The sequence below is a fragment of the Haliaeetus leucocephalus genome, unplaced genomic scaffold (genome assembly GCF_000737465.1).
Source record: "Haliaeetus leucocephalus isolate CR32 unplaced genomic scaffold, Haliaeetus_leucocephalus-4.0 Scaffold213, whole genome shotgun sequence".
Taxonomy (NCBI): Eukaryota; Metazoa; Chordata; class Aves; order Accipitriformes; family Accipitridae; genus Haliaeetus; species Haliaeetus leucocephalus.
In genome coordinates this window covers 593,111-620,164 of record NW_010972649.1, presented here as the reverse complement: position 1 = coordinate 620,164, position 27,054 = coordinate 593,111, and the positions used below count along the sequence as shown (strand labels likewise).

At 42.2% G+C, this 27,054-nt stretch overlaps 1 protein-coding gene across 3 annotated transcripts in view; it reads left to right on the top strand.

The window, feature by feature from the left end:
• The first annotated feature begins 16,912 nt into the window (after positions 1–16,912).
• DPF3 (D4, zinc and double PHD fingers, family 3) overlaps positions 16,913–27,054 on the top strand; it is a 113,215-nt gene continuing 103,073 nt past the window's right edge. For all 3 annotated transcript variants that reach the window (XM_010566479.1, XM_010566481.1, XM_010566480.1), the window contains exons 1-2: positions 16,913–16,916; positions 23,534–23,544. The gene's annotated coding sequence lies outside the window, so the exon portion shown is untranslated. The remainder of the gene's footprint in view (positions 16,917–23,533; positions 23,545–27,054) is intronic.

Genomic DNA, 27,054 nt, shown 5'->3' with positions numbered 1-27,054 from the left:
ATCAGTTATTTGCTATTTGTAGATAAGTAGCATCCAAAGTAAGGATGAAGCAGTGTGACTGCTCAGGTGAGCGAGACCGGTATTTTGGGGTGCCTTGCTCTCATCAGCAATCCTGGAACTACTCAGCTAAGCGAGGCTAATAACATTTGGCTGTGTGTGTGTAGAGTTGTGTTCTTTCCATTAAAGAAAACATGACGTTTCCAGGTCCTCCTTTTCTGGTGTAAACACAATGTCTACACTGACTGGGGAACCTCAGTACTAGTGCTGCTGATTCCAAATAAAGTAATGGTGACAGGACCCTTCCTGGGAACTTACTCTGCCAAATTCATAATGCAGCAATGCAAGAAGATGAACTCTTTGGACCAGATCCTCACAACTGTTGTAAATCTTGGTTGCCTTATGGGGTTTGCTGGAAGCGTGCCAGTGTACACCAGGAAACAAATGGGATCATTATCCTTCTTTATTCCCTACAACCACCATGTATATTTTATTTTACTTTTAGTATTTATATGTGACTGATGCTCTTTCTTGGAGGAAATCCTTTGCTTGCCTATTTTTTTCCTCAGTGGTGCTGCTGACCTTCTGTGAGCAGTTCTGCAGGGTAGAGATGTGGTTTGTTACCAAGTTTCAGTGTGCGTTGCCCATCCCTTCCCCTTCCCCTCCTTCTCCGCTTTGTGGAGCAGATGGTACTAATTCCCGTGGTGGCTCCTGATGCAGGTGAGGTCTCTTCCCTGATGCTTCTACTGTATCACGGAAACTCCCTGTGGTCTTTTTGGAGAAGAGAACACACAGCTGATTAGTGTCTTTTGTTTATGAATTTTAAGATCCTATTAGGATTATGTTTCTTTTTGCTGTTCTCTTCCACCTCCCCTTCCAACCTGTCCCAAAGATCTTTGGTCTGAAACTTCCTGCAACTTGGGGAATATTGCTTTCCATTACTGTTGTTAGTTATATTATTTTGCATTCCTACAGACACCCACCCACCACATGTTTACCTTTGTAAACATTCTCCCATTTTGATTGTATTTACATTTTTTTCAAGCAGAAATGCTGACTCTTTACATATAATAAAGGTCATTCTATTTTCTGTTTCAATTCAGAGGCCGAAGCACCACTAATTGCCATTGTTAATTAGCCCCTTCTTTAGTGCCCCTTTTCTCATCCTTTGGGCCTCCCCCTCTCTTGCATTATACAAGTACAACAGAATGATAGCTAAAAAACATCTTCCTCCCCACTGGGACACCAATGTGTCCTGCCCACACCTCTCTGACTCCCTGTGATGTTTTTTTGGTGTCCTTATCTGATTCCAGCACCATGTCCCTGTCTTCAATGCACTGCATTGCTCTCTCCAGAACTTTCTGATTCTTTTTGACCATATTCTTTCCTCTTTATAATTAAGTCAGTGGTTTTGTATTGGTGAAATCAGCAATAGAATTTCACCTTGTGTATCTGATTGCTTTATTTGTTGTGCCAGCTTCTCTCCTAGTTTAGTTTGCTCTGTTGCTCCACCATTCTCCTGCCATAAACGTCTCTGTGCATTTTCGCATATCATATAATGATGCTTCCCTGACCCTGTGCGTTGTGCTACTCAACTTTCCTCCAAATCACTCACAAAATCCACTCCTTTTAGCCTAGCCTTCCTTTGCTGTTCTCCACCCTTGCCTTTTATGCCAGATTGAAGCCAAATCCTGATGCTACTGAAGTAATTTGAAATGTTGCCATTTGCTTCACTGAGAAGAAGACTGAGTTCACTGTCTACAGATTTAAATATTATGAATGGGGGGGAAGTGGGGAATGAAGTAACACAAGAAAAAGAATCATTAAGTTCATTACACCTGCTGAACAGATCCTGTGAACTATCACTGTTGTGGTATGTGTCCTCCTGTGCCATTGTTTTTTGTCACCCTTGCTGTGCTGTGCTTAATTTAGATTGTAAATTCCTCACATCAGACTCTTTCTTCATTTCTCTTAATGTGGCGTGCCCACCTATGGCATTGTGCAAATGTAGTAACTCAAAGGAGAAGATGTAATCTTCTGAAAATTTTACCCAGTTTAAGCAATTTTAAAAAAATAATAAGATATAAATCACCTTTTCATAGTACCAAACAGGAAACCTCTGAGCAGTGGTCAGGATCTCAGTGGAAAGTCTAGCTTCACTGTGTGACGGGACATGCAATGACCACAGTAAGGGGCAGGACAGAAGCCTGTGGAGGAACATTTTGTTCATCAGCTTTGTATCTGTGCCAGGCGGAGGGGTATAAATCCTTAAAACTCTTTGTATGGCCAGATATAGTTTTCTTTTGAAAATATGCACACAGAAATGACTGCGGTAAGGTCTTCAGCAAATACTCGCCCTGGTTCTGTAGTATGAGAGAGGACAAGCAGCAATCCTGTGTTTTTTCTTACAGTACTGTGTACAGTCTCCTATATCCCTTCAGCCTCTCAGGTGAATCCTTAAAGCCCTGAGCTGTCCCAGTGACATAATGTTTTAGAGTAGCTGTTGTTTTGTTGAGAGCATTGGGTTTGGTCCAGGCAGTCCTAATGATGCGCTGACTGGTGGTTATGTCCAAAATGAAACAGGCAAGAAGTGCTTTGTACAGCTGGAGCTCAGACCGGAGGTGGGGGAACGAAGCAGGCTGTTTCAGGGGAGCGGCATGACTCTGCTGTTCACCCCCTTATTCATTAGTAAGTGGCCTGTGGCCTTTGTGAGATGCAGAGCAATGTATTCCAGTTACATGAAACTGTGATATTGCCTGATAGCAACAGCACAATGGATTTGAGTTTATTTTGCAGATATCACAAGCTAATTTCATTCTTACTGAAATCACTGGTTAAGCAAAGCCAACATTCCTCTCTGATACGTGTGAGGTTACTTTTTCCCCCTCCTTTTTCTTTCTCTGCTTAAGGTTCACTTTAAAACACCGAAGACCTGATTCTCCTCTTGCTCCTGGATTTCACTGGTTTAATTCCTACAACTTGCACAGTTCTCTTAGTTTAGAGAGGTGATAAAAGAAAAAGAGTCTCTTTCATGTCATGTGACAAGCCAGTGGTGGCATGGTGCACTGGGAGAGAGCTGCTCTGAGCATCAGCTAGCAGTGAAGGTCTGTCTGTCTTGCTGCATCTGTTACTTTGATATTTGAACAGGACTCTTTTGAGACAGTCTCTGTCACTCCTTAATTAGCCTGTCACTCCAGGGAGCGAAAAAAAACTCAACAAAAAAACCCTGGGACAGGAATCTAATCTGGCTTTCCTGGATGACAGGGCACAGCACAAGGCTGGCCAAAGAAATATGTATTTAAACATATTGCTTCACGTTTACACATTAACCCTTGAGTAAGTGTCTTGCATTCCTTAAAGAATCTACTTTATAATTGACTAATTTCCCGTTTTTGCTAAGGCAATATCTGGGAGAGTCCAATCAACCATCTGTTTCTGCAATTATTCCTCCTATCCTGTCTTTTCTGTGCTAGAAATCCTCCTCTATCCCACTCCCAGACAAGTCTCTCAGAGTAGAAACCTTCTGTTCTGACCATTCTTAGTGTCCTGTGGTCTAAGAAGCAGTTTCAGGCAGGAATCTCAGAATATCTCTCACAAGCATAAAGATGCTTATGAGAATAGTGGGGAAGGGAGATTGCGGTTGGGGATCTACAGCAGGAAGACCCTCTGCCATACACTGTCCTCTAAGGATACTGGTGAAAGCATTGTATGGCTGATTGGGAATTTGTGCATCTCCACACAATGGGTTCGTGTACCTTCACAGTGAGGTTCACTCACTGTCCTTAGGATCTCCACTGGAACAAAAGGTATCACAGGAGTAAGTAGAAGTTTTAAACCAGGCTGGGATGTCCTGCTGTGTGGGAGACGAGTTTTAGCAAGAGCCAGACACAGGCTCCAGAACATGTTTGAGCCAAGGATAAGAATGGCCATTGTGGGAATTAGAGCAAATGCAAAACACAGGCTTGGTTATTGTTTCAGTCAACTTCTGAACAGTCAGTAGTCCATTCATTTAACTCTTGCAAACAGGTGTCCCTTTTTTTGCGAGAGATGAGAATTCATATTCTCAAGTACATAGGTCTGTTACAGTGCTTTCACCTAGTATTTTTAGCTAATACAGCAAGTACAACTCTGTTACTCTGCAAAACAAGTGCTGAAGTCTTAACATGTACCTTGATTTTCTTCCTAAGGTCAGCTGCCACTTTAATTTCTCTACAACCTTGTTTTTCCTGCTAGAAAAGATACCTAACAGTTACACTGTGCAAAATCTCTTCTTGATTTGTTCCTATAACATTGTATTTTCTCCAAACAATATTTAACTAGAGAGTTCATCTTTGGCATAACTCTGACTTCACTGGAATTACAGCAGAAACAAATTTTGTCTCTACAAACCAAGTAATGGATCAAAGATTTATAATTAGAATATCCTGTACCCTGTGGTCCTGTAAACGTTTTCCACATCAGAGGCAAGGTCTTCATTAGGATAAATGAGAACACAATTTACTTCAGGCTTGTAGTAGCCATGTAGGCTTTTTTCTCTCCCTATTTAAACAGATTTAACTGAAGTTATTTCTTGTTGCTGGATTTCCAGATCTGTTGACTTAAATCTCCTTCCTGATGAGCCTGTCCAATATTGTCAGCAGGAATGGAAACTTTTCCACAAGCTGTCCTGCCAATCTGCACCAATACTAGGCCTTGAATATGTGAGATAACTGGATCCTTCTTATTCTTTCAGTTACAAGTAAATTGGTAATCAGTTGATTTAAGGTAAATCAATATATTACTTACCTAAAGCAAAGTAAAGCCATATAGAAAGACATTGAGTTAAACACATTCATGTTTTAACCAATGTAGTTAGTCCAGAAATGGACATCTTTTGATGAGTGATGTTGCAATTACAAGCTGCTTGTGACTTCCTTGCTTCCAGAAATTACTGCTGCCCAAGCCTCCTAGCAGAGCACTTTCTGTGCAACTGCTTTCATTTCAGTTGAAATAACTTGGTTTAGTTCTGACCACCAATTTAAACTATTTAATCTAACCCAGTTTCTTTTGCTTTATGCAAATTAGGAACCTCCTTCAACAAAACTGGGGCAGTAACCTCTGATATGGTGGTGCTGTAACTCTTGCAGCTGAAGCTAGATGAGGACTTCAGTGCACAGTAGAAATTGGTACAATTTCCTTAGGTAATTTTTGGCACATGTGGTCCTGAATAAATAGTCTCACTGTGGTATGAGTGCTCATGGTATCATAATCTGACCACTATTGACTGGATTTAGACTCCCAAGACACTATGTGAGGATGCAAGTTTCATGAAATTCTCACAGAGTATTTCTTTCTGGTGGTGTCGTGCCCCCCCCCCCTTTATTTCAAAATGTGACTGAAAGCCACAAATTTTGTTAGTCTTCACTACAGGTCTAAATGTCTCAGAACTGGGGCTTTTCATACTTCACAAGGTTGGTATTACTTGGCAGTAACTCTTTTTGCTGATGGATCTTCATAGTTATCTATGAACCACATAGAGAAAAATATAATGGTCAAGGTGTATGTTGACCTGCACCAGTTGATGGTACTCTAGCATCTAACAGATAAAGTATAACTCTGTGTTCACTCACTCCTCACTTGTCCCACTGGTATAAAGAACAAAAGTTACATTCAGATGCAGTTGTATAAATTCTCAGTATTGTACCATACATCAGGAGAACCCTTAGTAAGAATAGTACAAACAAGTTCAGATTTAATAAGAAGTAACTTGAGCCTTTACTAGAATTGAACCGTCTTGGATGACAAATTTCTGAAAAGTAAAAATTTCCTCCTCTATCGCTTTCACATTCTAGCTTGCAAGAAGGAGTAGAAAAGCCAAAACAGAGTGAAAGTGCTCTTGTGGGATAGTGAGCCTGCTGGGAAAGCAGACAGTTTTCCTTGTCCCGGAGGATAGCTGTGCTCAAGTGGAATCTCAGCTCAGTTGTGCCAGACCAGGCAGTTTGTGTCCAAATCGCAACTGAACCAATTTGCTAGTGAGATTCCAAGGTGGCTGGCTAAAGAGCTGTAACAGAACTTCCCAAAGCAGTGAGTTAGTCCTGAAACAATTAGCCAGCTTTGTGTGCCTGCCCCAAATGCAGGTGTTGGAGAGGAGGCTGTTTATTTCAGTTCAGAGATGTCTATAGACTAAAATTTAGTTATGGATTTCCTATATAGGGCTTATTCAAGTATGAGTGTATGTACATTATTAAATATTTATAAGGATGGTTACAACATGGAAACATGTTGTCTGTTTCTGGCTGTACAAGTTTTGGAGGAAGAAGATGGAAAAGTACGCTGAAATGGAGGAATTAAAGGGACTACTAGCATGAAACTCGAATTCAGTAGAAGACTCAGACAATAGATTTGCCTTATACTTGTTTTTAATTGTTTTTCTTTTTTTTCGCATACTTTTTTCTCATCTGTTCTGTATGAAAGGTGTGAAAAATGGAAATATACAAATATAAGCAAGGCATAGTCAAAACTATTGCAGTGTAGGCAAACAGAGGAGCATTAGCTTTTCTTTTTTTTTCCTAGTGTCTTCCTTACAGTGACCTTCAGTATGACTTACGTTAAGAGGAGGTTAAAAACCTTCTGATAGGAATGTAACTTTGAAGTTGGCCATGTTCCTTTTACTGAAAGCTTTGTTACAAGAGACCCCCAGGCTTCCCATCCCACTGTGGAGGCATCGGGCACTACTGTGAGGTCTTTCTTGTGGATAGAACAGAAGGTGAGTGCTTTTCCCAGGAGAGTTCACAGCCTTACGTGAGTATTACAAAATCGCCACACAACTCCTCTTCCTTCTCCCCATAGGAATAAGTTTGTCTTTTGTTTTCATGAGGTCAAATTCACTGCTGAGTTTTAGTGGAGTGTGGTCTGCCCCTGGTGTGCATTTTACTCATATGATAAATTCTATAGGATCTCCAACAATCATGGTGTGTCAGGACTTCCACCTCAGAACTGATTTGGGCATCCGCACAGTGTTCCATTAACATTAAATTTGGGCTTTGATTCAGTAGTGACTCACTGAGGGCAGAGCATTGCTTCATGAAGTACCAGCTATGCACTCCGTACTGCCTGGGGTTTCAAACTAACACAGCCCTCCTTTGAAATATGTACCCAAGTAGTTCAAAATACAGCAGTGTAAGGAGGGCAAATACTGGGGACCAGTAACCATACTGGTGAGAAATCTTTTATAATTTTGGCACATCCCAGGAGATTCTGATTGATTTCTGGAGCCAACAGGGCTTTGGCAGTTAGGGGCTTGTTCTGAGACCCCCCCTTCTACCAGTGACATACTTGAGACATCAACAGCAGTACTTGGTGGTTGTATTGGATGCAGTGTGAGCTGATCCAGAAGCAGCAAAGGTTCTGTTTGTTTGTTTGTTTGTTTCAATGTATCACAGAAGATTGTTGAGGCTACCAAGAGCATTGGAGAGGAATATTTATTTATTTATAGACACACTGTTTACATATCATAGCTTGATGAAAGGCTGAACTCATTTCACTTGAACAGAACATGTGACTCTGTAGTTATGTGCATCACGCTGGATGGCTGTAGGCCAAGGCAATATATGCACATACTCTGAGCTGCAGTTATGCAGCTGAAGCAGTTCTTTTTCAGCTTGTCTTTGCCTCTCTGCTGAAAGTTAATATCCCCTTGGTGTGCCACCTAAGCTCCTCCTTCTAGGTATCTCTTTAAAAAATAATTTAGATTAGCATAAACAAATAATTTAAGCAGTAGGTTCCTTTACTTGAGTTTATCTCAACTGGTGAAGGTTAGGGAATGCTTGCACAAGCCCCTTGAGTAGTGGTAAGGGTGGTAACTTCTGGCTGAGGCCTTGGGGATTAAGTGGAAACTAGCAGACTCTCCATGTACCATGGTGGCACTCAGAGGACATGTGACAAAGGTCTTTCCCTTCATAGTTCTTTATTTAAGTCCTGTTTTGCTTAAGTAGTCTCCACTGGCAGCAACATTAATTGAAATGGAATACACTGTTCATAAAATTTTCTTTCTGAATCACCGTTGTGATTTAGTATAATGGGTTTCTGTAGTATGCGAAGGAGGAGAGAGGGGGTAAAAAGTCAAAGCAGATGCATTTCTGCTTCTAAGTAGAGTGAAGCTCCATCATATTCTGCTATGGTGCATCCAGCATGAATAATATCACAAGGGCTATGCCTGCTTCTTATGAACAGTTCTTTTTGAAAGAGAGACACTTTTTTGCTGATACGTTACGCTGACAAATGCACAAGAGTAACTGTGCTTCCTGTTGACAGGGTGGCTCATGAGTAGCATGCAGACTATCCATTTCGAAAGAATTTCTGTGCTGTCTCTCAGGTGGTGCTGTCTCAGTAAACACTGGCTCTTTCTTCTTTGGAGGCTTTACTATTGGTGCACCTTCACAATATCATCTAGGTGAACAGGGAGCCACATTTGGACCTGTGTCAAGGGTAATCTCTTAATGAGAGATCTAGCTATGGTTTTTATTATCTTTGCGCTTGAAAGTATGTTAATGACTTGCTTGCATACCAAGCAGAGAAACTGGACCGAGTGGATAGAAGGATGTATGGTTGGCAGTGCAGGATGAGAGAAGAAAGTGGTAGAGTAACAGTGCTGCAAGAAGGAATAGCAGGAAAGTTGAACTTTGCAGCTTCGTGGAAAGCCCAAGGTGGCAGGCACAGTAACATTGACTAGTTTGTTTCTGGGAAAACTGTCTCGTCCTCTTCAGAGTGTCTGTATGATCACACTTAATTTGCAGCATGGATGGCAGAAACCTTGAAGGTGCTAACAGAGTAAAATGAGACTGAAATAACAAGTTCATGACTTCTGAGGGTGAGGGTGAAGATCCTTCAGATATGTTGAAACAACAGAGACAACTCCTATAACCTCCTTGCTTCTATCTCTTTCAAAATATGAAAAGAATGACTGGATCACTGATCACTTGCTGACTGATGGTATAGGTCCATAACTGGTTTAAGCTAGTGCTGCAGTCTTGTCCTCCAGCTGTCCCTGACTGTATGTCCCAACCCCAACACTGCTTTTTCTTGTACCAGCCATGGAGTAGTTCAGGCCAGAGAACCAATTGCACTTAAAACATTTTTTTTTATGTCATTGTTTTACATTTAGTGATTATGCGGGAGCTTGTGCTGTGGCATAAGGGGGAGAGCAGTGTGAAGGTGGGAGGAGTGGCAAGAGAAGGGTAGAGGACATTTATTTTAAGGTCAGTGCTAACTTGCTGGCTTAAACCAATTGTGGGACTATGGCATAAAGCGGCCGAGTAGTAGGCAGGGAAGGAGATAAAGCATGTCTGCTTGATTAAAATAGTGCAGGTGTTAAAGCCAATGTAGCAGGTCCTGTGCTTGGACATGGTTCATGTCCTCCCAGTGCCTTTAGCTCCTCTATCAGCAGAAGTGTAGGTCACTCCCTCAAAGGGCTCCTGTGGAGTTTAATTCAGTAAAGCCCTCAGGAGCAGAGGTTTATAGAGATAGGCAGTGTTTGTAGATGGTAACCAGGTGCCTGTGCTGACCAAGAAAGTTTGCAGCACTTACACTGGCTGGGAGTGTGCAAGCTTCTCTGGCCTGGTGCAGACCTTCCTTCAGAAATGGGGATCCCAGCCTTGAAACGCTGGGTTTGTGCTGCACATTCTGGCCTGCAGCCTTCAGTGATGAAAAATAGGGCTAAGGCAGTGTGTGTTCAGAAGGATAATGCTTTCAGGGAAGGAAGTGCCACCTTGTCCTCAGTGATGTTTGCTGGTTGCAAATTTGTCCCTATGTAAGTGGTGGAGTGTCAACTTTGACTGAGACTCTACCCTTAAGTAGATTATATCAGGTACCACCTGCACCTGCATGATAGGGGAAATGGTACAAAGCAATAGATCTAGCAGCCTCTCAGCTGGGAGAACAGGAGCAGGATGTTGTTTGAAAGGTCTTTAGCAGTCAAATTTGCTACTGGTTGCTTCCTTTTGGTATATACCCCTAGGCCTTGTCTAGTCTCCAGACCCTCCAGAAGGTGAAGAATAAGCCACAGTGACAGCAAGGAAAATTTGTTGATGATGCTGAGGGATATGAAGAGGTGGTGTTTAATTTTATTTTGAATGGGGACTATTGTAACATTAATGAAAGTGCACAGAGGTCTGGAGAAGGGGCCTACCTACTTCTCACTTGCTTCCTTGTAGCTCTGCTAAGCAGACATCTTTTTGATTACTCTTGGTTTTCCTCACTAAAAGTTCACACATGCAATAATTTTGTTTAAATCTGTTTCTGTTAAAGAGGGCAAACAAAGAGAGACCATTAGGTCCCCTAGAACATGCTAGGTTTAGAGCAAAAGCTGAGGTCTTGGTTTTACAAGAAGATTTGATTCTTCAGTTTGCTTCCGTGTATTGCCAGCGCTACTGATCAGTTATATGTCTCAAGTCATGCGTTGTTTTACTATTTTAACATATTCTCAGGTCAAAACATGCTCTTGAACATAACGTTGACTGTCATAGAATCATAGAATCATTTAGGTTGGAAAAGACCCTTAAGATCATCGAGTCCAACTGTAAACCTAACACTGCCAAGTCCACCACTAAACCATGTCCCCAGCTACCATGTCTACACATCTTTTAAATACCTCTAGGGATGGTGACTCAACCACTTCCCTGGGCAGCCTGTTCCAATGCTTGATAACCCTTTCAGTAAAGAAATTTTTCCTAATGTCCAATCTAAACCTCCCCTGGCGCAACTTGAGGCCGTTTCCTCTTGTCCTATCACTTGTTACTTGGGAAAAGAGACCAACACCATAAACTAGCTTCCTCATGGAAGATTCCTTTTGTCTCCTTTTATCTACCAGTCATATAACAAAGCACTTTTACCTTCCCTTGGTCAAGCAGATGGGCCATAACAATAGTGTAAGCATGAAATTGTGTTACTTTGCAAAAATGTCCTGCTCACCAGTGTAGCTTGAGTGAGGTCTGGCTTTCTGTCTGCATCTCTTTTGTTCTGGAGATGTTCCCATCTTCCAGCACTAAGCATGCATGAGTGGAAGGGATGGAAAATACCATAGTATTTCGTGTACTTTTATTTCTGTCTGTTCTTTGACTCTACATTTTAGTGCTTTTTCTTTAATGTTCTGATTCTTTTAAGAACATCAACTCAAGTCATAGTTCTGTCTCAGAACAGCTTGTTACCACTATTTTAAAATAGTTCCTGAGATGGCCTTACCTCAGAAAAAATTATCTTAGTATTTTCTCCCACAGGTTGTTGTTAACCTAAGAGCAATTGACAGCACTTACTCTAATGGCATTTTTTGAGCAAGTTTTGAGCATGTGCAGGAACAGTGGGTGAGAAGCCAACATACAAAAGTTCTTGCAAGAGGAGATGGGATGAGAAGTGTGGGTCATCCTGCATGAGGTGCCTGCCTGGGGCTCTGCTGGACTCCCCATGCCTTACCATGCTTCTCAGCCAAACCTGCTTGGACCCTCAGTTCAGTAGGAATGATGAGCAGTTGGCCAGCATTTTCAGTCCTGGAGGTTTTCCACATAACAAAGTCTGTGGTGCTTCTGGGTCGGCTTCCTCTCTAGTTCTCATCTGATTTAAGTCAAAAAAGGATATAGGGACAGAGTGATTTCTGCTAAAAAAATTGAAAGCATGAGAATAAACCTACCAGACATTGCTTTGACCAAAGCCAGAACAGGGGCAAGAGGAAGGGGAACTACTACTTCTTCTAGGAAATCAAAAGACATTCATCAAAAGGCAGTCCTGTATATCCACCTGGCAGGAATACAGAAGTTTATTTCTGTCCTGGGAAGCTGTTTTTGGATCTTTGAAACGTAACCCTTGTTATGGCAAGTTTGAGGAGTTTGCTGAGTATCAGACTGCTGAGGAATTTGCTTTGTTACATTTTTGTCTCCTTCCTTCTGCTCCTCCCCAAGGAAGACATAAGACATCTTTTCAAGCTCCTGCCCCCTCCCAAAATACCATAGTAACCCACCAACTTTGCCAGAAAATGCTTAGCACATTAGCGGGTTTAAGTGTCGTAGTTGTAATCACTCAGAAGGCCACAGAGCTGCATAGATTTCATTCCAGTATCCTTTCCAGCTGGTGGCTTTTTGACAACACTTGGTGGGCAGAGTTACAAACTCATGAAGCCTGTGGTACAGATTAAATATGAGTTGCTGCACTGCACAGGGAGGATAATAGTGTATGTGTGGATGTGGCAGAGGGAGGAGGGTTATGAGATCAGCTTGGGTGTCTGTAGTGAGAGAAGAGTGAAATGGCAAGGGTAAGTTTTCCATTACATAGTGTCCAAATAAAAATGGTTGTTATTATTGAGGTTATCTGTTCTAGAGTAAAAAAAAGGGTCAGCACTGGCCTATCCAGCATTCTCTGTAAATAAGCTGTATTTATGCCCTGTTGTTTTGGCTGTCTTGGATGATTCCTGTCTCCTCTAACTTACTTCTGTAGTTGTCTGTGTGCCAAATTCTGCTCACAGCTTCAGGAGCATGACATCAGGAACCATTCTTCCCCAGTCAGTGGAGTTATGCCATTTTTTTTCTTTTTAACCTGGTGCAACTGAGAGCACTTCTTGGTCACTGTCTGTATTAACACCTGTTAGCAAGAACAGAGAGGCCCCCATGCTGCTGAATAGAGCCAGACAGCTGCTTATCTCTCTTGCAGATGTTCCTGTCTTTTTGTCTGCTTGGTGTGAGGAGGCATGATGGAGCACAGGAATGTGTCATATCCTTTCCACTCCCCTCCCTGCTGGGTTGGGGCAGCCAAAAATGAGAGGGGACTAGGGACCCATTAGCAAAGTGAGTGGGGGAATGCTTAACAGTATCCTATTTTCTTAAGCATGGGATCTGACTTTTGGCTGTGGCTGCAGGCAGGGCTGCAGAGAGAACGTGTACCTCTACTTTCTTTTCCCAAAATTACAACACTGCAGGCTTTTGGTGTGCAAAAGCTGCTTTCAGACTGCCTGCTGGGTTCAGGCAGAGCCCTGCTCTCGCCTTCCCCTCGCAGGACCTTGCAGCAGGCTAGCTCAGGAGCTGCTACACGACTGCAAAGGCAGGGTGCTGATGGTCACACAGCTGACGGGGCAAGTACCTCACTTCTTCAGAGCCAGTGGCCCAGTCCCAAGTTGTTTCCAGCCTGGGAGCTCCTCCCTTGAACAGGGCAAATTGAACTTTTGCCTCCCTGCAAAACAGCCTCTTCCAGTTCCTGTTGCCTTTTGAGCTCTGTAGGAACCTGGATTCCTTCTCTCACAAAGGTGAGATATGGGCTGATCATTTCCTGCACTCAGCAGTGCCGCACGTTTCCTGCTAAGTTCAGCACTCGCCTCAACCTGTATCAGTGGTTTCTGGGCCTACATGAACTTGGCAACAGCTCTGAGCTCTCCAGCAGAGGTTAAACGCTACCAACTGGGTGATCAGAGGTATCCTGCTTCGTGTAAAGTAGGGGCTCCTGGATTCCCTTTCCAACTTTGAACACTAGATGAGGTCTGAATCGCATTTGGGAACAGCGCTCCGAGTGCTGGCCTGCAACATAGCCTGTCACTACTGGGCTGCAAATACCTGTAATAATTCTTCACATCGGCATTTCCTAACTACAGAACACAACCAGCTTGTAGCTCAGAGGAGGCACGTCTGACCATGCTGCAGGCAGGGAAGCTTTGCTAGGAACACTCGGGCTTGAGTGCAGCTGTACACAAATGGCATGGCAAGATCCCGCAAGGGCTGATCTTTGTTTTGTTAGGAGGTTTTTTTAATCTTTGCTTATCATTTGGAGACACAGTGTGCTGGAGTGATTGGACATTCTCTCTGGAGGAAACAGGATTCAATCAGTCATGTCTGAGGGAAGGGAGAAGCAGAGTCCACCTAGAATGAGCACAGAACAGGGGCTTATGTTAGTCTGCTTTTTTGCCTGCTTCTACATGGCCCACACTGTGGACCAAGTGATACAGTTGCTTACACCAGGTTGTCATAGTTACCTACTCTAAAAAAAAAAAAAAAAAAAAATCAAGGAGGAACATTCACATTTTGCAGAATTGATAGGCTTCTCCACTCTTTTTTGTTACTTTGGAACAAGAGTGAAGTGTCTAATGCAACGTGCTGTCTCTTAAAAACAAACAGAAGAAGCAAAAAACCACAACTCCAAGTCTTTGTTCCAGTATTTCCCCAACACTGCATAACACTACAAATGCAAGCGGCATGTTTTAAACAGGTGTAGAGTTGTGCCTCACTGCTTCCTGTATTTCAGTACCTGCTATCTGATTGGAATGAGAGTGCAGGTATTGAGTGCCTGTGTGCCCTGTGTCTTGGTAACACTTGATTATGCATTCACTGAATCACCAGCCTTTTGCTTTTCTTTGTCCAGAGTTGGAGTACATCTCCATCCACCTTTCTCATCTCCCACTGCTTATACACATGGTGCAGTCACGCACTAGGCTGAGCTCCTGCTTGCGCCAAATCCACCATACTGTTGAAGGAGGATGTTACAGTGCTGGAACCAATTGCAGCATAAAGAAGCCAAGAAATGCATGAAAAAGGGAATTGTGTTTAAATCATCACATCAAATAAAAGAAAAACCCAAATAAATGTGAAGAGAACGTGAAATTTCCTCTTTGATGTTCTGTGCTGGGAAGGTTTCAATCTCTTTTTAAAGCTCCTCCTCCACCCCCTTGCTTCTTATGGGATTGTATCCAATATTCCAATGTTCATGTAATGCCTTGACTTTGCTATCATTCTTCTCGGGATAATTATAGGTTAGTATAATGTACCTATTGTTCTGTTCCACAAAGCAGCACTGTCATACGGATGGCAGGGGTGGGGTGGGGGGGATCTCTGTGTGTTCTCCTGCATCCACACTGTGTCTTTAATTAGTGTTCTTCCTTGTCTTTCCTTTTTTTATTTTAATTTTTTTTCCTTCCCATGGTGAATGCCGAGCACTTCCCCTTCTCAGACCATTGGTCTCTTTTTCCAGTTACACTGGTGCCCTGTTTTTTGGTTTTGGCTGAGTTCATTCCCATCATAGCAGGTTTGCCTTTCAGATGAAAATAACATGAAACCCAAGTAATGAGCTATTGGTATTTACAGAGAAAGCAGATAAATAATTCTTTCCCAAACCTTATTAGCTGAGTCTTTTGTATTATCTTGCATGATTTTTCCTAGATTCATAATGAAGAAGAAACCTACCCTGTGCCCAGGGGCTCCACTCTGATTTTGGGCCCTGCTGCACAAGGCACCGCATAAACATGTACTAACACAGTCCCCGACTCTGAGTGCTCACACGTTTTTCTGTAACAGCATTCATCTTTGCCCTCCAGGTGCAGGTGTGGGAGACTGCTGTTGAGTGTTGTAAAGTGTTTTTGGTGCTGGGGCTTTGCTTGTGTTCGCTAGACAAGGTGCTGAGTATATTACTGGGTGCTTGAGAAATATTAAGGAAAGGCTGGAGAGCCCAGTTAAATCTCCGTTGTTGAACACAGGAGATAAATGTTGGTTCATAATTGGTGGAGAAGCTGTGTAATCCGTTGCTCACTTTCCATTGTTGCCACCTCCAAGGTAAATAGTATTCAGGGCTGGTGCTGTATTTTAGCCAGTAAGTCTGTATAAGCAAATAGGTTCATCTTGATTAGCTGCTGTTTATTTCGCTGTAAACTACTTTTTGCCTTTGAGTCAAACAAGTGGTCTGGAGAGATGGTTCCTGACTAGCCCATCAAAGGAAAACAGTAGTGGGGTGGTTTTTTATTTTTCAGGACTTCACACAACTTCCTCCTCTTTGAATGTGGGTTTACCAGAATGATGAAATGGGAAACCTCCAAACTATTATATTTTTAAAACCTATTGTTATAAAGCAGGGAATTACAGATTTTGGAAGAATCTGGGTTAAAACCCCTCTGCTAGCAATGAGCATGCCTCAAATGCATGCAACTTCCCTGCTATAAAAGTGGGCAAAAGCATGTTCAGAGGTCAGAATTCTTGTCTCTTCTGCAGTCCCTGGTCTTCCTCTTGCTCCTGATGCACAAAGCCAAAACACACAATTTTCACTTGAATGTCTCTTTTAAAACGCCTTACACGAATCTTGGAAAGATAGGAAGGTTCGTCCAACACTGTCATTGCTAGGTTGTTCTGCCACAGGAAATTACTTCTAGTGTGAAGCCTTTAAAATTGTCAATGTCTCTCTACACCTTTGCAGATGTGCAAATTTGAAAAAGTGGAGTGTCCATCTGTGGGTATGTGGAATGGAGGAAAAGGGACTTGGTGCATGGAAGTGGACTTCTTCCTGTGCCCTGAGAATGTGATCTTTTTAAAACAAAAATTAATCTCTTTCATAATGATAATTTGTAGAATTGTGTCTCCAAAACAAAAGAACCAACACAGATGCACAATTTGGCAAGCTGCAAATATTAAACAGCCAACCTTTTTCTCCCTAGTGTGATTCCACAGACTTCAAGGGAATTACACCAGTGGCAGTGAATCTAGCCTAAAATGCCTTTGACTAAAATTTGTTGGTTTATGTCTGGTGTCCCGAGTAATGCTGAATGAGATTTGATGTTTTAGAAATGTATGAAATCTTGTGTGTTTGGTGCAGCATGCTGAGAAACACACCCATGTGTGAGCACACACAGGTCCACGCATGCGTATGCATATTGATTGCTTTCTGGGGATGTTCCCAGAACTGAGACACGCTTGCCAGGTGTGTTTGCAAGCCAGGTCTGGCTGCGTTGTGTGTGCTGGAGAAGCACAGGGATGCTCCTCACAACTACTGCTTGCCTTGTGCTTGCTTATTGTATTTCTCCTTTGTATCCTGAAGTGGAAACCACAGGTTAATCCCAGTCAAATCCTGTAAATGATTGCCCCTGTTGGACCAGACCCAGAAAAATTCCTCCCGCTGGCTTAAGCGTATTTACATACCACAGGTCATTACAAGTTGGCACTTACCTTTGTATACATTCCCACATGTCAAAGCAGAGATATTGGTTCATTTTTCTTTTTTCTCCAATATTTCTTCTATTTTCTAGGTTACCTTTTTTTGAAGAAATAAGAAATCCAAAGGAGTGATCCCCATGGGTCCTGACATCTGCTGCAGTCATTCTCACTGACTCAAAGGAGACCTAGGGAAGGAGAGGGAACAGTCTGGCTGCAGTCTCTTATTGTTTCTCTTTCGTGGGCCCCCACCCTGCACCCTCCTGGGCCTGCAATCCACTAACTAGCTCCTCCAGACTCCAGCTGTCATTTTTCCTTTTTATCTACTCCTCTCTCAAAGAACCAAATGTCATCTCTTGTTGTTCCCTTAGCTGGGGTCAGAGACTCCTTTATGTGCTTTACGCTGATCAAGGATTTTTAACTGGGAATGAGAGCGATAATCAACTGCATGGTTGGGGAAGGGGAGAGATTAAATCTGAGAATTGCCAGTGATTGCCCCACGTGAAGAACAGCAGCCAGCAAAACACATGCTGTCATTATGCTCTTATGATTATTTTATTCCCTTAATGACAGTAAAATGCTATCTGTAGCAGAAAGGTAGGACAAAGTCCATCCTTGCTTAGCCTGGTGGTATTCAATGGATTTTCAGTGGGCTAGAATTGGGAAAATTTAGATTTACAGTGAGGAGTGACTCATATTTTCAGACCCTCTCCCTGAGACATTTCAGGAAAGGGAGAAGGCAAATAAAAAATATGTTTGTGTTCTAAATTGAGGACCCATTTTTGTTCAAAAAAGGGCAGCCATTTTTATTTCCAGTCTTGACTCTATAGCTATGGGGAAGTCATTGGAGGGTGTAGTGGGCTGTGACTTCTGCTGTGTCCTGACACTTGCACTTCATCAGCCAGTTTTGCGGCATGCCGGCTGAATAAAAGTGGGGACAGGAAGGATTCCTGGTCCTGCTTCAGTCTCTGCCCATAGTTTATTTTTCTGGTTTATTAAAGACAGAATCAAGCTCCAGGGACTGCAACAGATTGCAAACTGTAAGTTTCATGGTCAAACCTAGGAAGGCAAAACAGTTACCAGGCTAAATGATGAGAATTACCTTTGGATTGATTAATTACTTTAATTTTAGTAGCCTAAACTGTCTTCTTCAATATGGTCTTTTTAAAGTCTTGTCAATCCCTCTAAAATGTCTTCTGTTGTTACAGAGCTGTAGGAAGACTAGTACAAAGTGTCCTGATTCTCCTTTTGCACTCATGGAAGTCAAAAGTACTCTGAAGTACTCAGGAACTGAGTCAGCCCTCTTCCAGAAAAGCATTTTCTTCACAAGAGAAAAACAGGCTGTATTTAGAGTTTGTTTAATTAAGGGAGACCTGGCTGGTGGAGAAAGTGGTTTCACTGAACTCAAATTGCCAACTTTTACTAAGATGTTTGTTAGGGACTAACATGCTAGTATTATTCTGTGTTTATTTTCTAGGCATTTGACAGTGATTCTGTTAATGCTTTCAAAATCTGTTACTTTCTTAGCAACTCCACCTCCTGGAAGCCAGGGACTGCATGAAAATTTAAGTTTTATAGCTGAAATTTTGGCACTGCTGGCTGTAGAAATATCTACATCTAAAATAATCTACCAGTTCAGAAACAGGACCCAACTCATGATTTTTTGAGTGGTTTGATTTGGAAATACTCTAAGTACCATATGCAGGTGGTAGCTGGAATACAGGAAGAAAGATGGGGTATATCAGGATAGAAAAGACTTCTTTACCAGAAGTCCAGGTTAAGGTTCTTGAACTTGGACTTCAACCCCTTCCTGCCTGTTTTTCCAGTGAAAATAGGACATGTGCCGGAATGTCAAGTTTAAGATAGAAACTATTGGTAAAGTTTCAGTCAAATATTACGTTGTGAAGCTCCCAAATCTGGGGAGATGTGAAGTTGTGCCTGACCTGACTTTTCCTGCTTCCCTCTACCATGTTGTTTCAGCTCTAGCATTTGCAATGGGCCTTTATATACAGTTTTGAGGTCTGATATTCCCTTTTATGCATTGTCATAGGAAAAGAAGGATGGATAGCGGGAGTCCACAGTCCTAGAGATGCTTGTCAAGTGTTGTCTTGGTCTCCTCCTTTGCCTTTCTCTGTAGCATGGAATATGGATCACCTCTTGGGCCCATCTAAGCATATTCATCCCATGAATCCCTTGGAATTGTGCATGTCCTAGAACATTGGTGATGTCCTTTTTCTTTTTCTGGGGCAGATTATAGTACTTGAGAGTCCTGGGTTTTTTTACAATAGATCTTAAGGTTTTTTAGAATACTGAGTATTTGTACCCAGTTTTTTGTGGACCTCTGTGCACTAAATACTTTGTATGTTATTTTATGGCATTGCTGGAGACTGGGCTCCATCTTTCAGTTTGTAATTTCCAGTTCTTTGTTGTTTAAAGACATGCAGTCCCTGTTGTGTGCTGTTCCATTTACTGCTCCCTTTTCACTCTTTCCTTGCCATCTTTTCTTCCTTATTCAAATTTGTCATTCCCAATGGTATTGCTGTTTTCTTCAGTGGGAGCCATGATCAACAGTTTCCCCATTGGACTGATTTGGATTGACACCTGTCTTTTCAGCCCAGCAGTCTTTGAACAAATCCCTCAATACATAGGCAAATACCAACACCAAAGCTGTGGCCTCATTCTTCTTCCATCTTGTGCAGTCTTTTTACCTTAGCAAAAAAAGTGTAAAATACTAGGAGAAATGGGAATGGAGTGCTTGGTCTATGCAAGCTTTAATGGCGACCAAGTGTACAGTCGCATGGGCAAATGATGTTTCTGAAGTTCAGATTCAGGCCTTAAATCCAGACGGAAGTTAAAATGTAATTTGTCATAATTTATCTGTTCCTGCAATATTAAATGTTTTAGAAAATCAAGTTGCATTTTTTTCTGCTTCCACCTTTTTTTCTGTGTTGTTTCTGTACTCTAATGTATTGGCAGTTGCAATCACATGGAAATATATTCCTATGGTAGCCAGTTTGGTCCTTCAGGACATAACATAAACATGTTCCTCAAGTGACTGTAGAACATACAACCCTGAAAGAAGCAGGTAATTACAGAAATAAAATATTATATTCGTACTGCCATTTTTGGAACATTAACAACTCTCTAAAAAGTGGATATTGCTAGAACTTGGTCCCCTTCTTTCTGCAGAACCACATGTTCTGGGATTCTTCTCCAGTATTTTATCAAGATTTTCTCTTTTATGTAGGTAGAATTAACAGAAAACAGACAAGCAAACAAACCTAAGCAAAAGCATGCAGCATAAAGATTCTGAAAAGTGTCAGATTTTGGATATAAAAAACAATCTTGAAAACATGTCAGCCTATAGTAAATTATAACCATACCTGCTATCACCTCAAATCCTCTAGGAATTTTTGCTACAGATGCTTGCCAGATGCTGCAGCAGACTCCAGCTGTTTCTCCACTTTTGGATGCACCAGGCAAAATTGAGAAACCTCATCAGCTGATGGACAGACTTATGAAGGGTAAAATGGAGTAGGAGCTGCTTAGTGGGAACAGACAAAATTTCATCTAAGATGATGCTGACTGAAGACATAGATGACAGCTGTTTATCAGCTGGCTTCATACTACAGGTTCATTTTCCTTTAGCATACTCTGTACTTGTACTTCCCCTTCTTCCTTCAGTCTTTTGGCTTGCTAGACCAAAAGAAGGAATATAAGAAAGCAAGCCATGAATTTATTCATCTAAGTGTATCATGTTCTTGTAATTGAACTTCTTTCTGGCAAGAAGTTACACGGAAAGCAAGAGATCCCCCAGCTCTTCATTGCCCCTGCAACAAGAATGACCTGGAAGGGTTTGTATCTAAACACAAAAAATGTCAAATAAACACCAGGTAGTCTTTGCATTCAAAAACCAAAGGTGAGTTCTTATAGCTCCTACAATGTAAAGTATTTGAAGTCATTCATGGCACCCTTATAAGCAAGAATCAATGTGGCAGTGATTCATTTGTAAGTATATGTAATCTGTCTGTGTATGGGCAACACTATAGATCAGTGACAGTCAAACTGGAAAAGTTTGGTTCTTGAATGGACTGAGAGGAAGCGACATAATCACCAGGGTGTGGTAACCTGATGCTGTGCTGTGATGTGCTGTCTTTGATGCTTTGTCATCATTGTTGCGTATTGATGGTAAGCTGTGAGCAGATGCGTCAGTACAGTGTCAGATCATCACGCCATGATTAGCTTGTAGAACTCTGCAATTCTGTTTTCTTCCTGACTGCTGGTGAAGAGAGTTGCTTCCCATCTCTCCATCTTTCTGCCTCTCTCTTTGACTACATCAAAGAGTAAAGAACAATCTCTAGTGCTTTGAGATATTGGCTAAGCCTTCTTGTTTGTTGAGCAAAGAGAGGTTCTGATTAAGCCTACAGATTTCTCCAGAACCCACATGAGATGTTTTCAGGAACTCAGGTTGAGCATTGTTGAGCTATGTAATTCATTAGATTATTTTCTGGCTTCTGCGAAAATGTCCTGTGTTTCACTGAGTGACATGGTGCTATCTCCTAATCTTTCTCTCTATGCTGAGAAAGATTCAGTGTGCAACTGTTTAGTGTATGTTACGTAAAGCTCCAAAGAAAGAATATCCGAAGGGCTTTTCTCTCCTAACTCTCACCAAAGATGATGAGATTTTTAGTATTCAGTGCATATGACTTGTGGTTCTCTTTGGGGAGAAGAGGGGAGAGTGTATGTTTGGAGAGAAAGGAGATAGTCATTCTGTTGAGCATGTGATAGAGCCAACAATGTCAGTGTCAAATAACAGCAGTTCCTAAGTTAACCACAATGGAGAACCCCCAGTTGAGGACAGAGGAGACATTTACCTGCCTGCTTTGTGCTCAGCAGCAACTACACCAAGATGATTCATCTGTGTGTGGTGGTCCTCAGAAGCAGAAGACTTCCATACTCTCCTTATGTTGTGACTTTTTTGCAGATCGTTCCATTTTCTTCCCTTCTCAACTCCTGCCCACGGAGGGACTCTTCCCTTCCCCCTTCCATTGCCTTGGAGCTGTTTTGCTTCTCCTGATGAATGTCAAGTGCTTTGGGCCTGCAGCCCTAATGGGTGGGGGCTAAGACTTGGATCTACCCCTGAGACAGAGTGGAGCCAGCAAAGACGGGTTATTTTAAATTGTGTGGTGACAAGCCTTTTTTTCCCTCCCTTTTTGTTCCCAGAGGATAGCTGGGGAAGTTTGTTGTGCCAAATGCTTGGAATGTGGTTTTTCTCCTCTTCCTCCCCCTTCAAAACAGAAAAAGAAAACTTTATGCTGTGAATTGTGTTAATTGGGGAACATAAATCCAAACTGTAGTGCAGCATTGCTGGGCCTAGGCACCTATTGAAGTTTAATGAGGGAAGAGCAGCTTTCTCTTGCTCTCCCCTCTTATGCTCTCCCCACATCAAACTCTTTCTTGTGGTACAGTCCTGTTCAGATGGGAGTATGGGAATGCCAGGGCGAGCATGTGCGTTGGTCCAAAGTTCTCACGGGTCTGAAAGCAATATGCGACTCCTTTAAAATAATGCAGCCAGAGTGAGGCATGGACGTTCTCCCAGGCCAAAGTTAGTTGCGTAGCCAGTGCAGGAAAAAGGGAGAGAGATTCCTCTGGGTACCTGTCTGAAGTGACTGCAAGCCCGTTTGAGGCAAATCCATGCTGTAACAGAGATTTGATGGTCTGTGTGCCCTGACCATACATTTCTGGACTGGTGTTAGGGTCCCATGTAGGATATTATATGACTTTTTACTCCTTGTGTCAGGCCTGATGCTTTCTCAGAACTTCATGATGAAGTATTTCCTTATGATTACTGACTGGCTGAAGAGATGTCTCATTACATCCAGAATAGAAAATAGGAATCCTTCTCCCTGTCCCAGCCGTGGTACTGGGAATAAGTGGGTGCCCATCAGCTTATCCAGGGTGTAATGGAGTCCCTTACACAAAAAGGCAGCCTGGGAGGGACTTGTTCGGAGCATGAATGGGAGTATAATTACACTGAGTGTAATAAGGTATACTTTAGCAGAGATGGACACGTTCAACTGAAATGGCTCCGGAGTGAATGCCAAAAGCAAAAGCTTCCCTTTGGTGCTGATGTTTCAAGAAGAAAAGCAATTCACTTAGTGGAAGACAGGTAGATTGGGAGGGTAACAGGAAGAGAACTTAAACAGAGGGCCCTGTGAGTCCCCAGATTTATTAAAATCAATACTGATTGGCTCTGAGGTCTGCTGCAATAAAATAATAAAACTTACTCTCAGGTAAAAATGCTTCTTATGGTGGTGCAAGACCAGTGTTCATCCTTCAGTTATGGATAATATAACATTACTACAAGAGGTATTTTAATTTGCTAGTAATATTTTACTGCTTTTGCCTGCAAGCTCATCAATGTTTGTGTAGCATTAAGCATTAAAACTCTTATTTTTATCAACTTCACCAGCCCTTGCTGATGTAGCACTGGAAGTCTGGGAAGAACTGCTTGCTTTTGCTTTGAGAAATGGGATGAAAGGTTAGAGGGGGTGGATGGCGATTGCATGAGCAATGTAGGTCAGGTTACTGGTGGATTCCTCTTGCAAGATAAGTGAGAGCCCTCTGAAAGGTAATTATTGGAAAGCATAAATTCCTGAGATAACCTGTCCAAGAAGAAATACTGACAGGAGCAGAGGCCATGTGTTAAAGGCTAGCCATTACTCCAGGGCAATGGGCTAACCTCTCTCTCTCGTTTTTTCTGTAACCTCTCCTTGCTCTGACAGTTGACTCCCTCAGTTCTTTTCCTTCAGTTACTTGTCAATCTTTTCCTGGTCCTGTGTATAGACCACTGTTATACTCATCTCCATTCTGTACTAATTGGGGTGCAGACAAGTGAAGACTTAGTCTGCAGTTTAGTCCCATGTCCAAATTCACGTTTAGTCATTGCCTTTGCTTGTCATTGTCATTGTCACTGCAGTGTTCAGGTAGCTTTTACAGCACGTCTGGAAAAAAGAAAGGTTGCTCTTATATTTCTTTAACTGATTTTTGTATAGAAGAGCTTCAGCTAGCTTTCAGGGATGACATGGAGTCAGTTTTGCCTCTGAATGAAGAAAATTGGTGGATTGCAGTTGGGAAGGAAGTCTTGAAGAGTGAGAAAAATTTCAGAAGAAAAGATGGAGCGAAACTGGGAAATAAGAAAAGTGCCTTCTCTTTCTCTATGGCTTTGTTATGCAAACTCTTTGTGTCTCATCTGTAATGTAGAGATAATGATATCTACCAGCTCCTATTTCCACTGGTTGATTGATTAATGACTGTCTCATGATCCCTAGATTACACTTTTGTGACCTACAGCTTTAACTACTGCAGTGTATTACATCCCAGAAAGAAAATGGAAGTAATGTGTTAGCTCTGGCTAGTTCCAGCTGGGAAAACATGATAAACTGACCTGAACAGGCTTGCCCACAGGTACCTGCTTCTAAGACCTCATTCTAAAAGTGCACCGAAGCATGTGCTGTCTGTTCAGCTGGCATCTCCGCTCAGCAAGGCATTCAGGTATCTGCCTAACTTTGAATTGAAGGGGACCTGCACAGTCAATGGGGTGCTTTGCTGAACTGGGACCTGACATTTGGTCACAGGCAGGGTTTCATCATGGGTCTTTGAAGACCTTGATGAACACACAGGGCCAAAGGTGGATCTGAGATCTGATCTAGCATGATTGGGATATGTGTTAAACAACTGGAGTCTTTAAGAATAGTCAAACTTGCTAAAAGAGTAAGTTGTTTGAGTAGAAGAGAGAATCTTTTTTGTGCGGTGATAATCGCAGCAGCACACTTCTGCAAGCTTTGCTAATTACTAAGTGAATTACAAGGCTTTTTTATTTGCTTTAACTGTTCTACAGTAATAATCACCTCAGTCTGATACTTGAGCTTAGGTGGTGCTGAGAACAGGAGGCAAGCCGGAAGCAAAACACGTGCAAGGAAAGTTGGTGTATAGGGGAACAACCATCATATATTTGAGTTTCTGAAAGCTAGTTGTGGCAAGTGCTTTTTCTTGACTTTACTGAAGAATTCCTCTTATATGCTGCATAAGTATCTACAGGAACAAGGGCACAGGTGTTTGGAACGTCACTTCTCAGAGTTAAAGCAATGTGTGGGTTTGTACTTACGGTTTTCTCTGCTCCCACGGGGTGTGCTCCAGGTGCAGGAGATCCTGTGCCTAGACCTTTGAATTAGTTCAAGTGTGTTGTCAATACAGGGCATTCTTTATGCTGAGGGAACTGTGAGATGATGTGTTGGAGGACACAGTGCATCTGTTTCACCTCTTTCTTCTAACTTTTACTGTTCCTTTTTGATGAGTAATAACGACACTTCAGGAGAGAAATGCCCGTAATCTGCCCTACTTCCATTTGCTGGTAGAACTGGGGGAAGGAGGTGAGAAAAGGAAATCTAATTCACAGCCCTCTTGGGAATTCCCCTATATAGCATGAATCAAGTATATCCCTGCTGTACGTCTGCTGAGGTCAGTAGATTTATACAAGTAAGAAAATGATTGTTCCTGTGTATTCAAGAGAAATAATAACTCAAAGAAACATAACCTTAATTGTCTAGGCTTAAGATGACTTTGTAGAGAACATAAAATACGATTTCTCATTGTAAGTGTTCTGTGCGGTTAATAACTATTGACTGAGTAGATTTTTGTGTTTTCTTACATGTGTATTCTATTTGTCATACGTATCATGACTGAGGAACTGAAAGTGCTACCCATTCAAGATTAGTAACTTTATCTTTAAAGTATTGGCTATAGCTGGGTTTTTTTTCCAAGATTGACCTCAGAGGCAAAGTAAACTCTAATAATTATGTGGTTTTATTTTAGATCTATATAAATCTCTGCTTTGCTACTTCTGTGATCATTTTCACCTGAGCAAAATGGATTGTTTCCTGTAGCAGGATTTCCTTTGCAGCAGGAGATACAAAGTTCCTACAACAGAGGCAAGTCAGCAGAAAAATGTGAGCTCACTAACTCTTTCTAGTCAAAGGACAGGAAGTACCTAAAATATTAATGTAATTACAGTTCTGTGTGGTGGGGAAGATTGCCTGCCACTTAGGAACATTTCTACTACTCTTCTCCTTGCATGGTTATTTCAATCTCTTCTAAATTCTGCCATCTGGATTGAATGGCACCGTGTATTTGTCTGCTAAATAACTGCACAAGGTGCAGGGGAAATCCCAGCCTGGGAACTTCCAAGAGGGCTAAGAGGGGTCATTCAGGCCAAGACTGTGCTGTAGAGCTTGGACGGTTGCAATTCTGACATGGCTAAAAGCATGCAAAACCCTCATGCTCTTTCCTGGCATCTCACTGCCTGTTGAGATCTGATAGAGATACATGGCTTCATGAAAGATGAGATATATAGAGACACATGAAAAGGAATGCTCTTGTCAGCTTAGCTGGTGTCATTTGGGCCAATGATGTAACTGTGGTGGTAGGGAAAAACTTCCATTTGTACATGCTGTGTCTCCCAAGAGGGCTGTGCTGACTGAGTGACCTAGCTGTTGTCACTCATGGTGTAGGCAGGCTTTTCCCCATTGCAAACAAACAAGTGTGCTACTTGAAGACTAACCCAAGCTGGCTGTACTGCTGGAGACTACTTCTGGTGGCAGAAGGGGTTTTATGAGCTCACCCTCAGCTCCTCCAGGCAATGTCAGCTGGGTTTGCTCAAACAGATCAAATGGCCTTACCTGAAGTAGATCAGGGAGCACTCACGCAAGTATTGCTACTGGCGGGAGGTGCAAGAGCAGTAAGCTGTAGGGGACAAGCAGTGAAAAGCAGCAGGGTAGGAGGAAATGGGTGATATTTTTAGCCAGCACAGCTAGAGCTAGGAGAGGATGTCTGTTTATGATCTGAGCATCTTTTAGTAAAGACAGTGCCTAAAGTTATGCACACGATTTATTAGTGAGGTAAGTGTAGGGTGTTACCCGTGTTCTGCAGGGGAACTGTTAAAGCTACAAAGGAAGTCACAGCAGAGTCATTTGTAGAACTCTGGTTTGCTGGCTTCCCGGTGCCAGTTCGGGTGATAGATTACATTTTTTACTAATATACCTTTCTCCTGGATGTAGGAATGCAAAAGATAGGTCCACTGTGG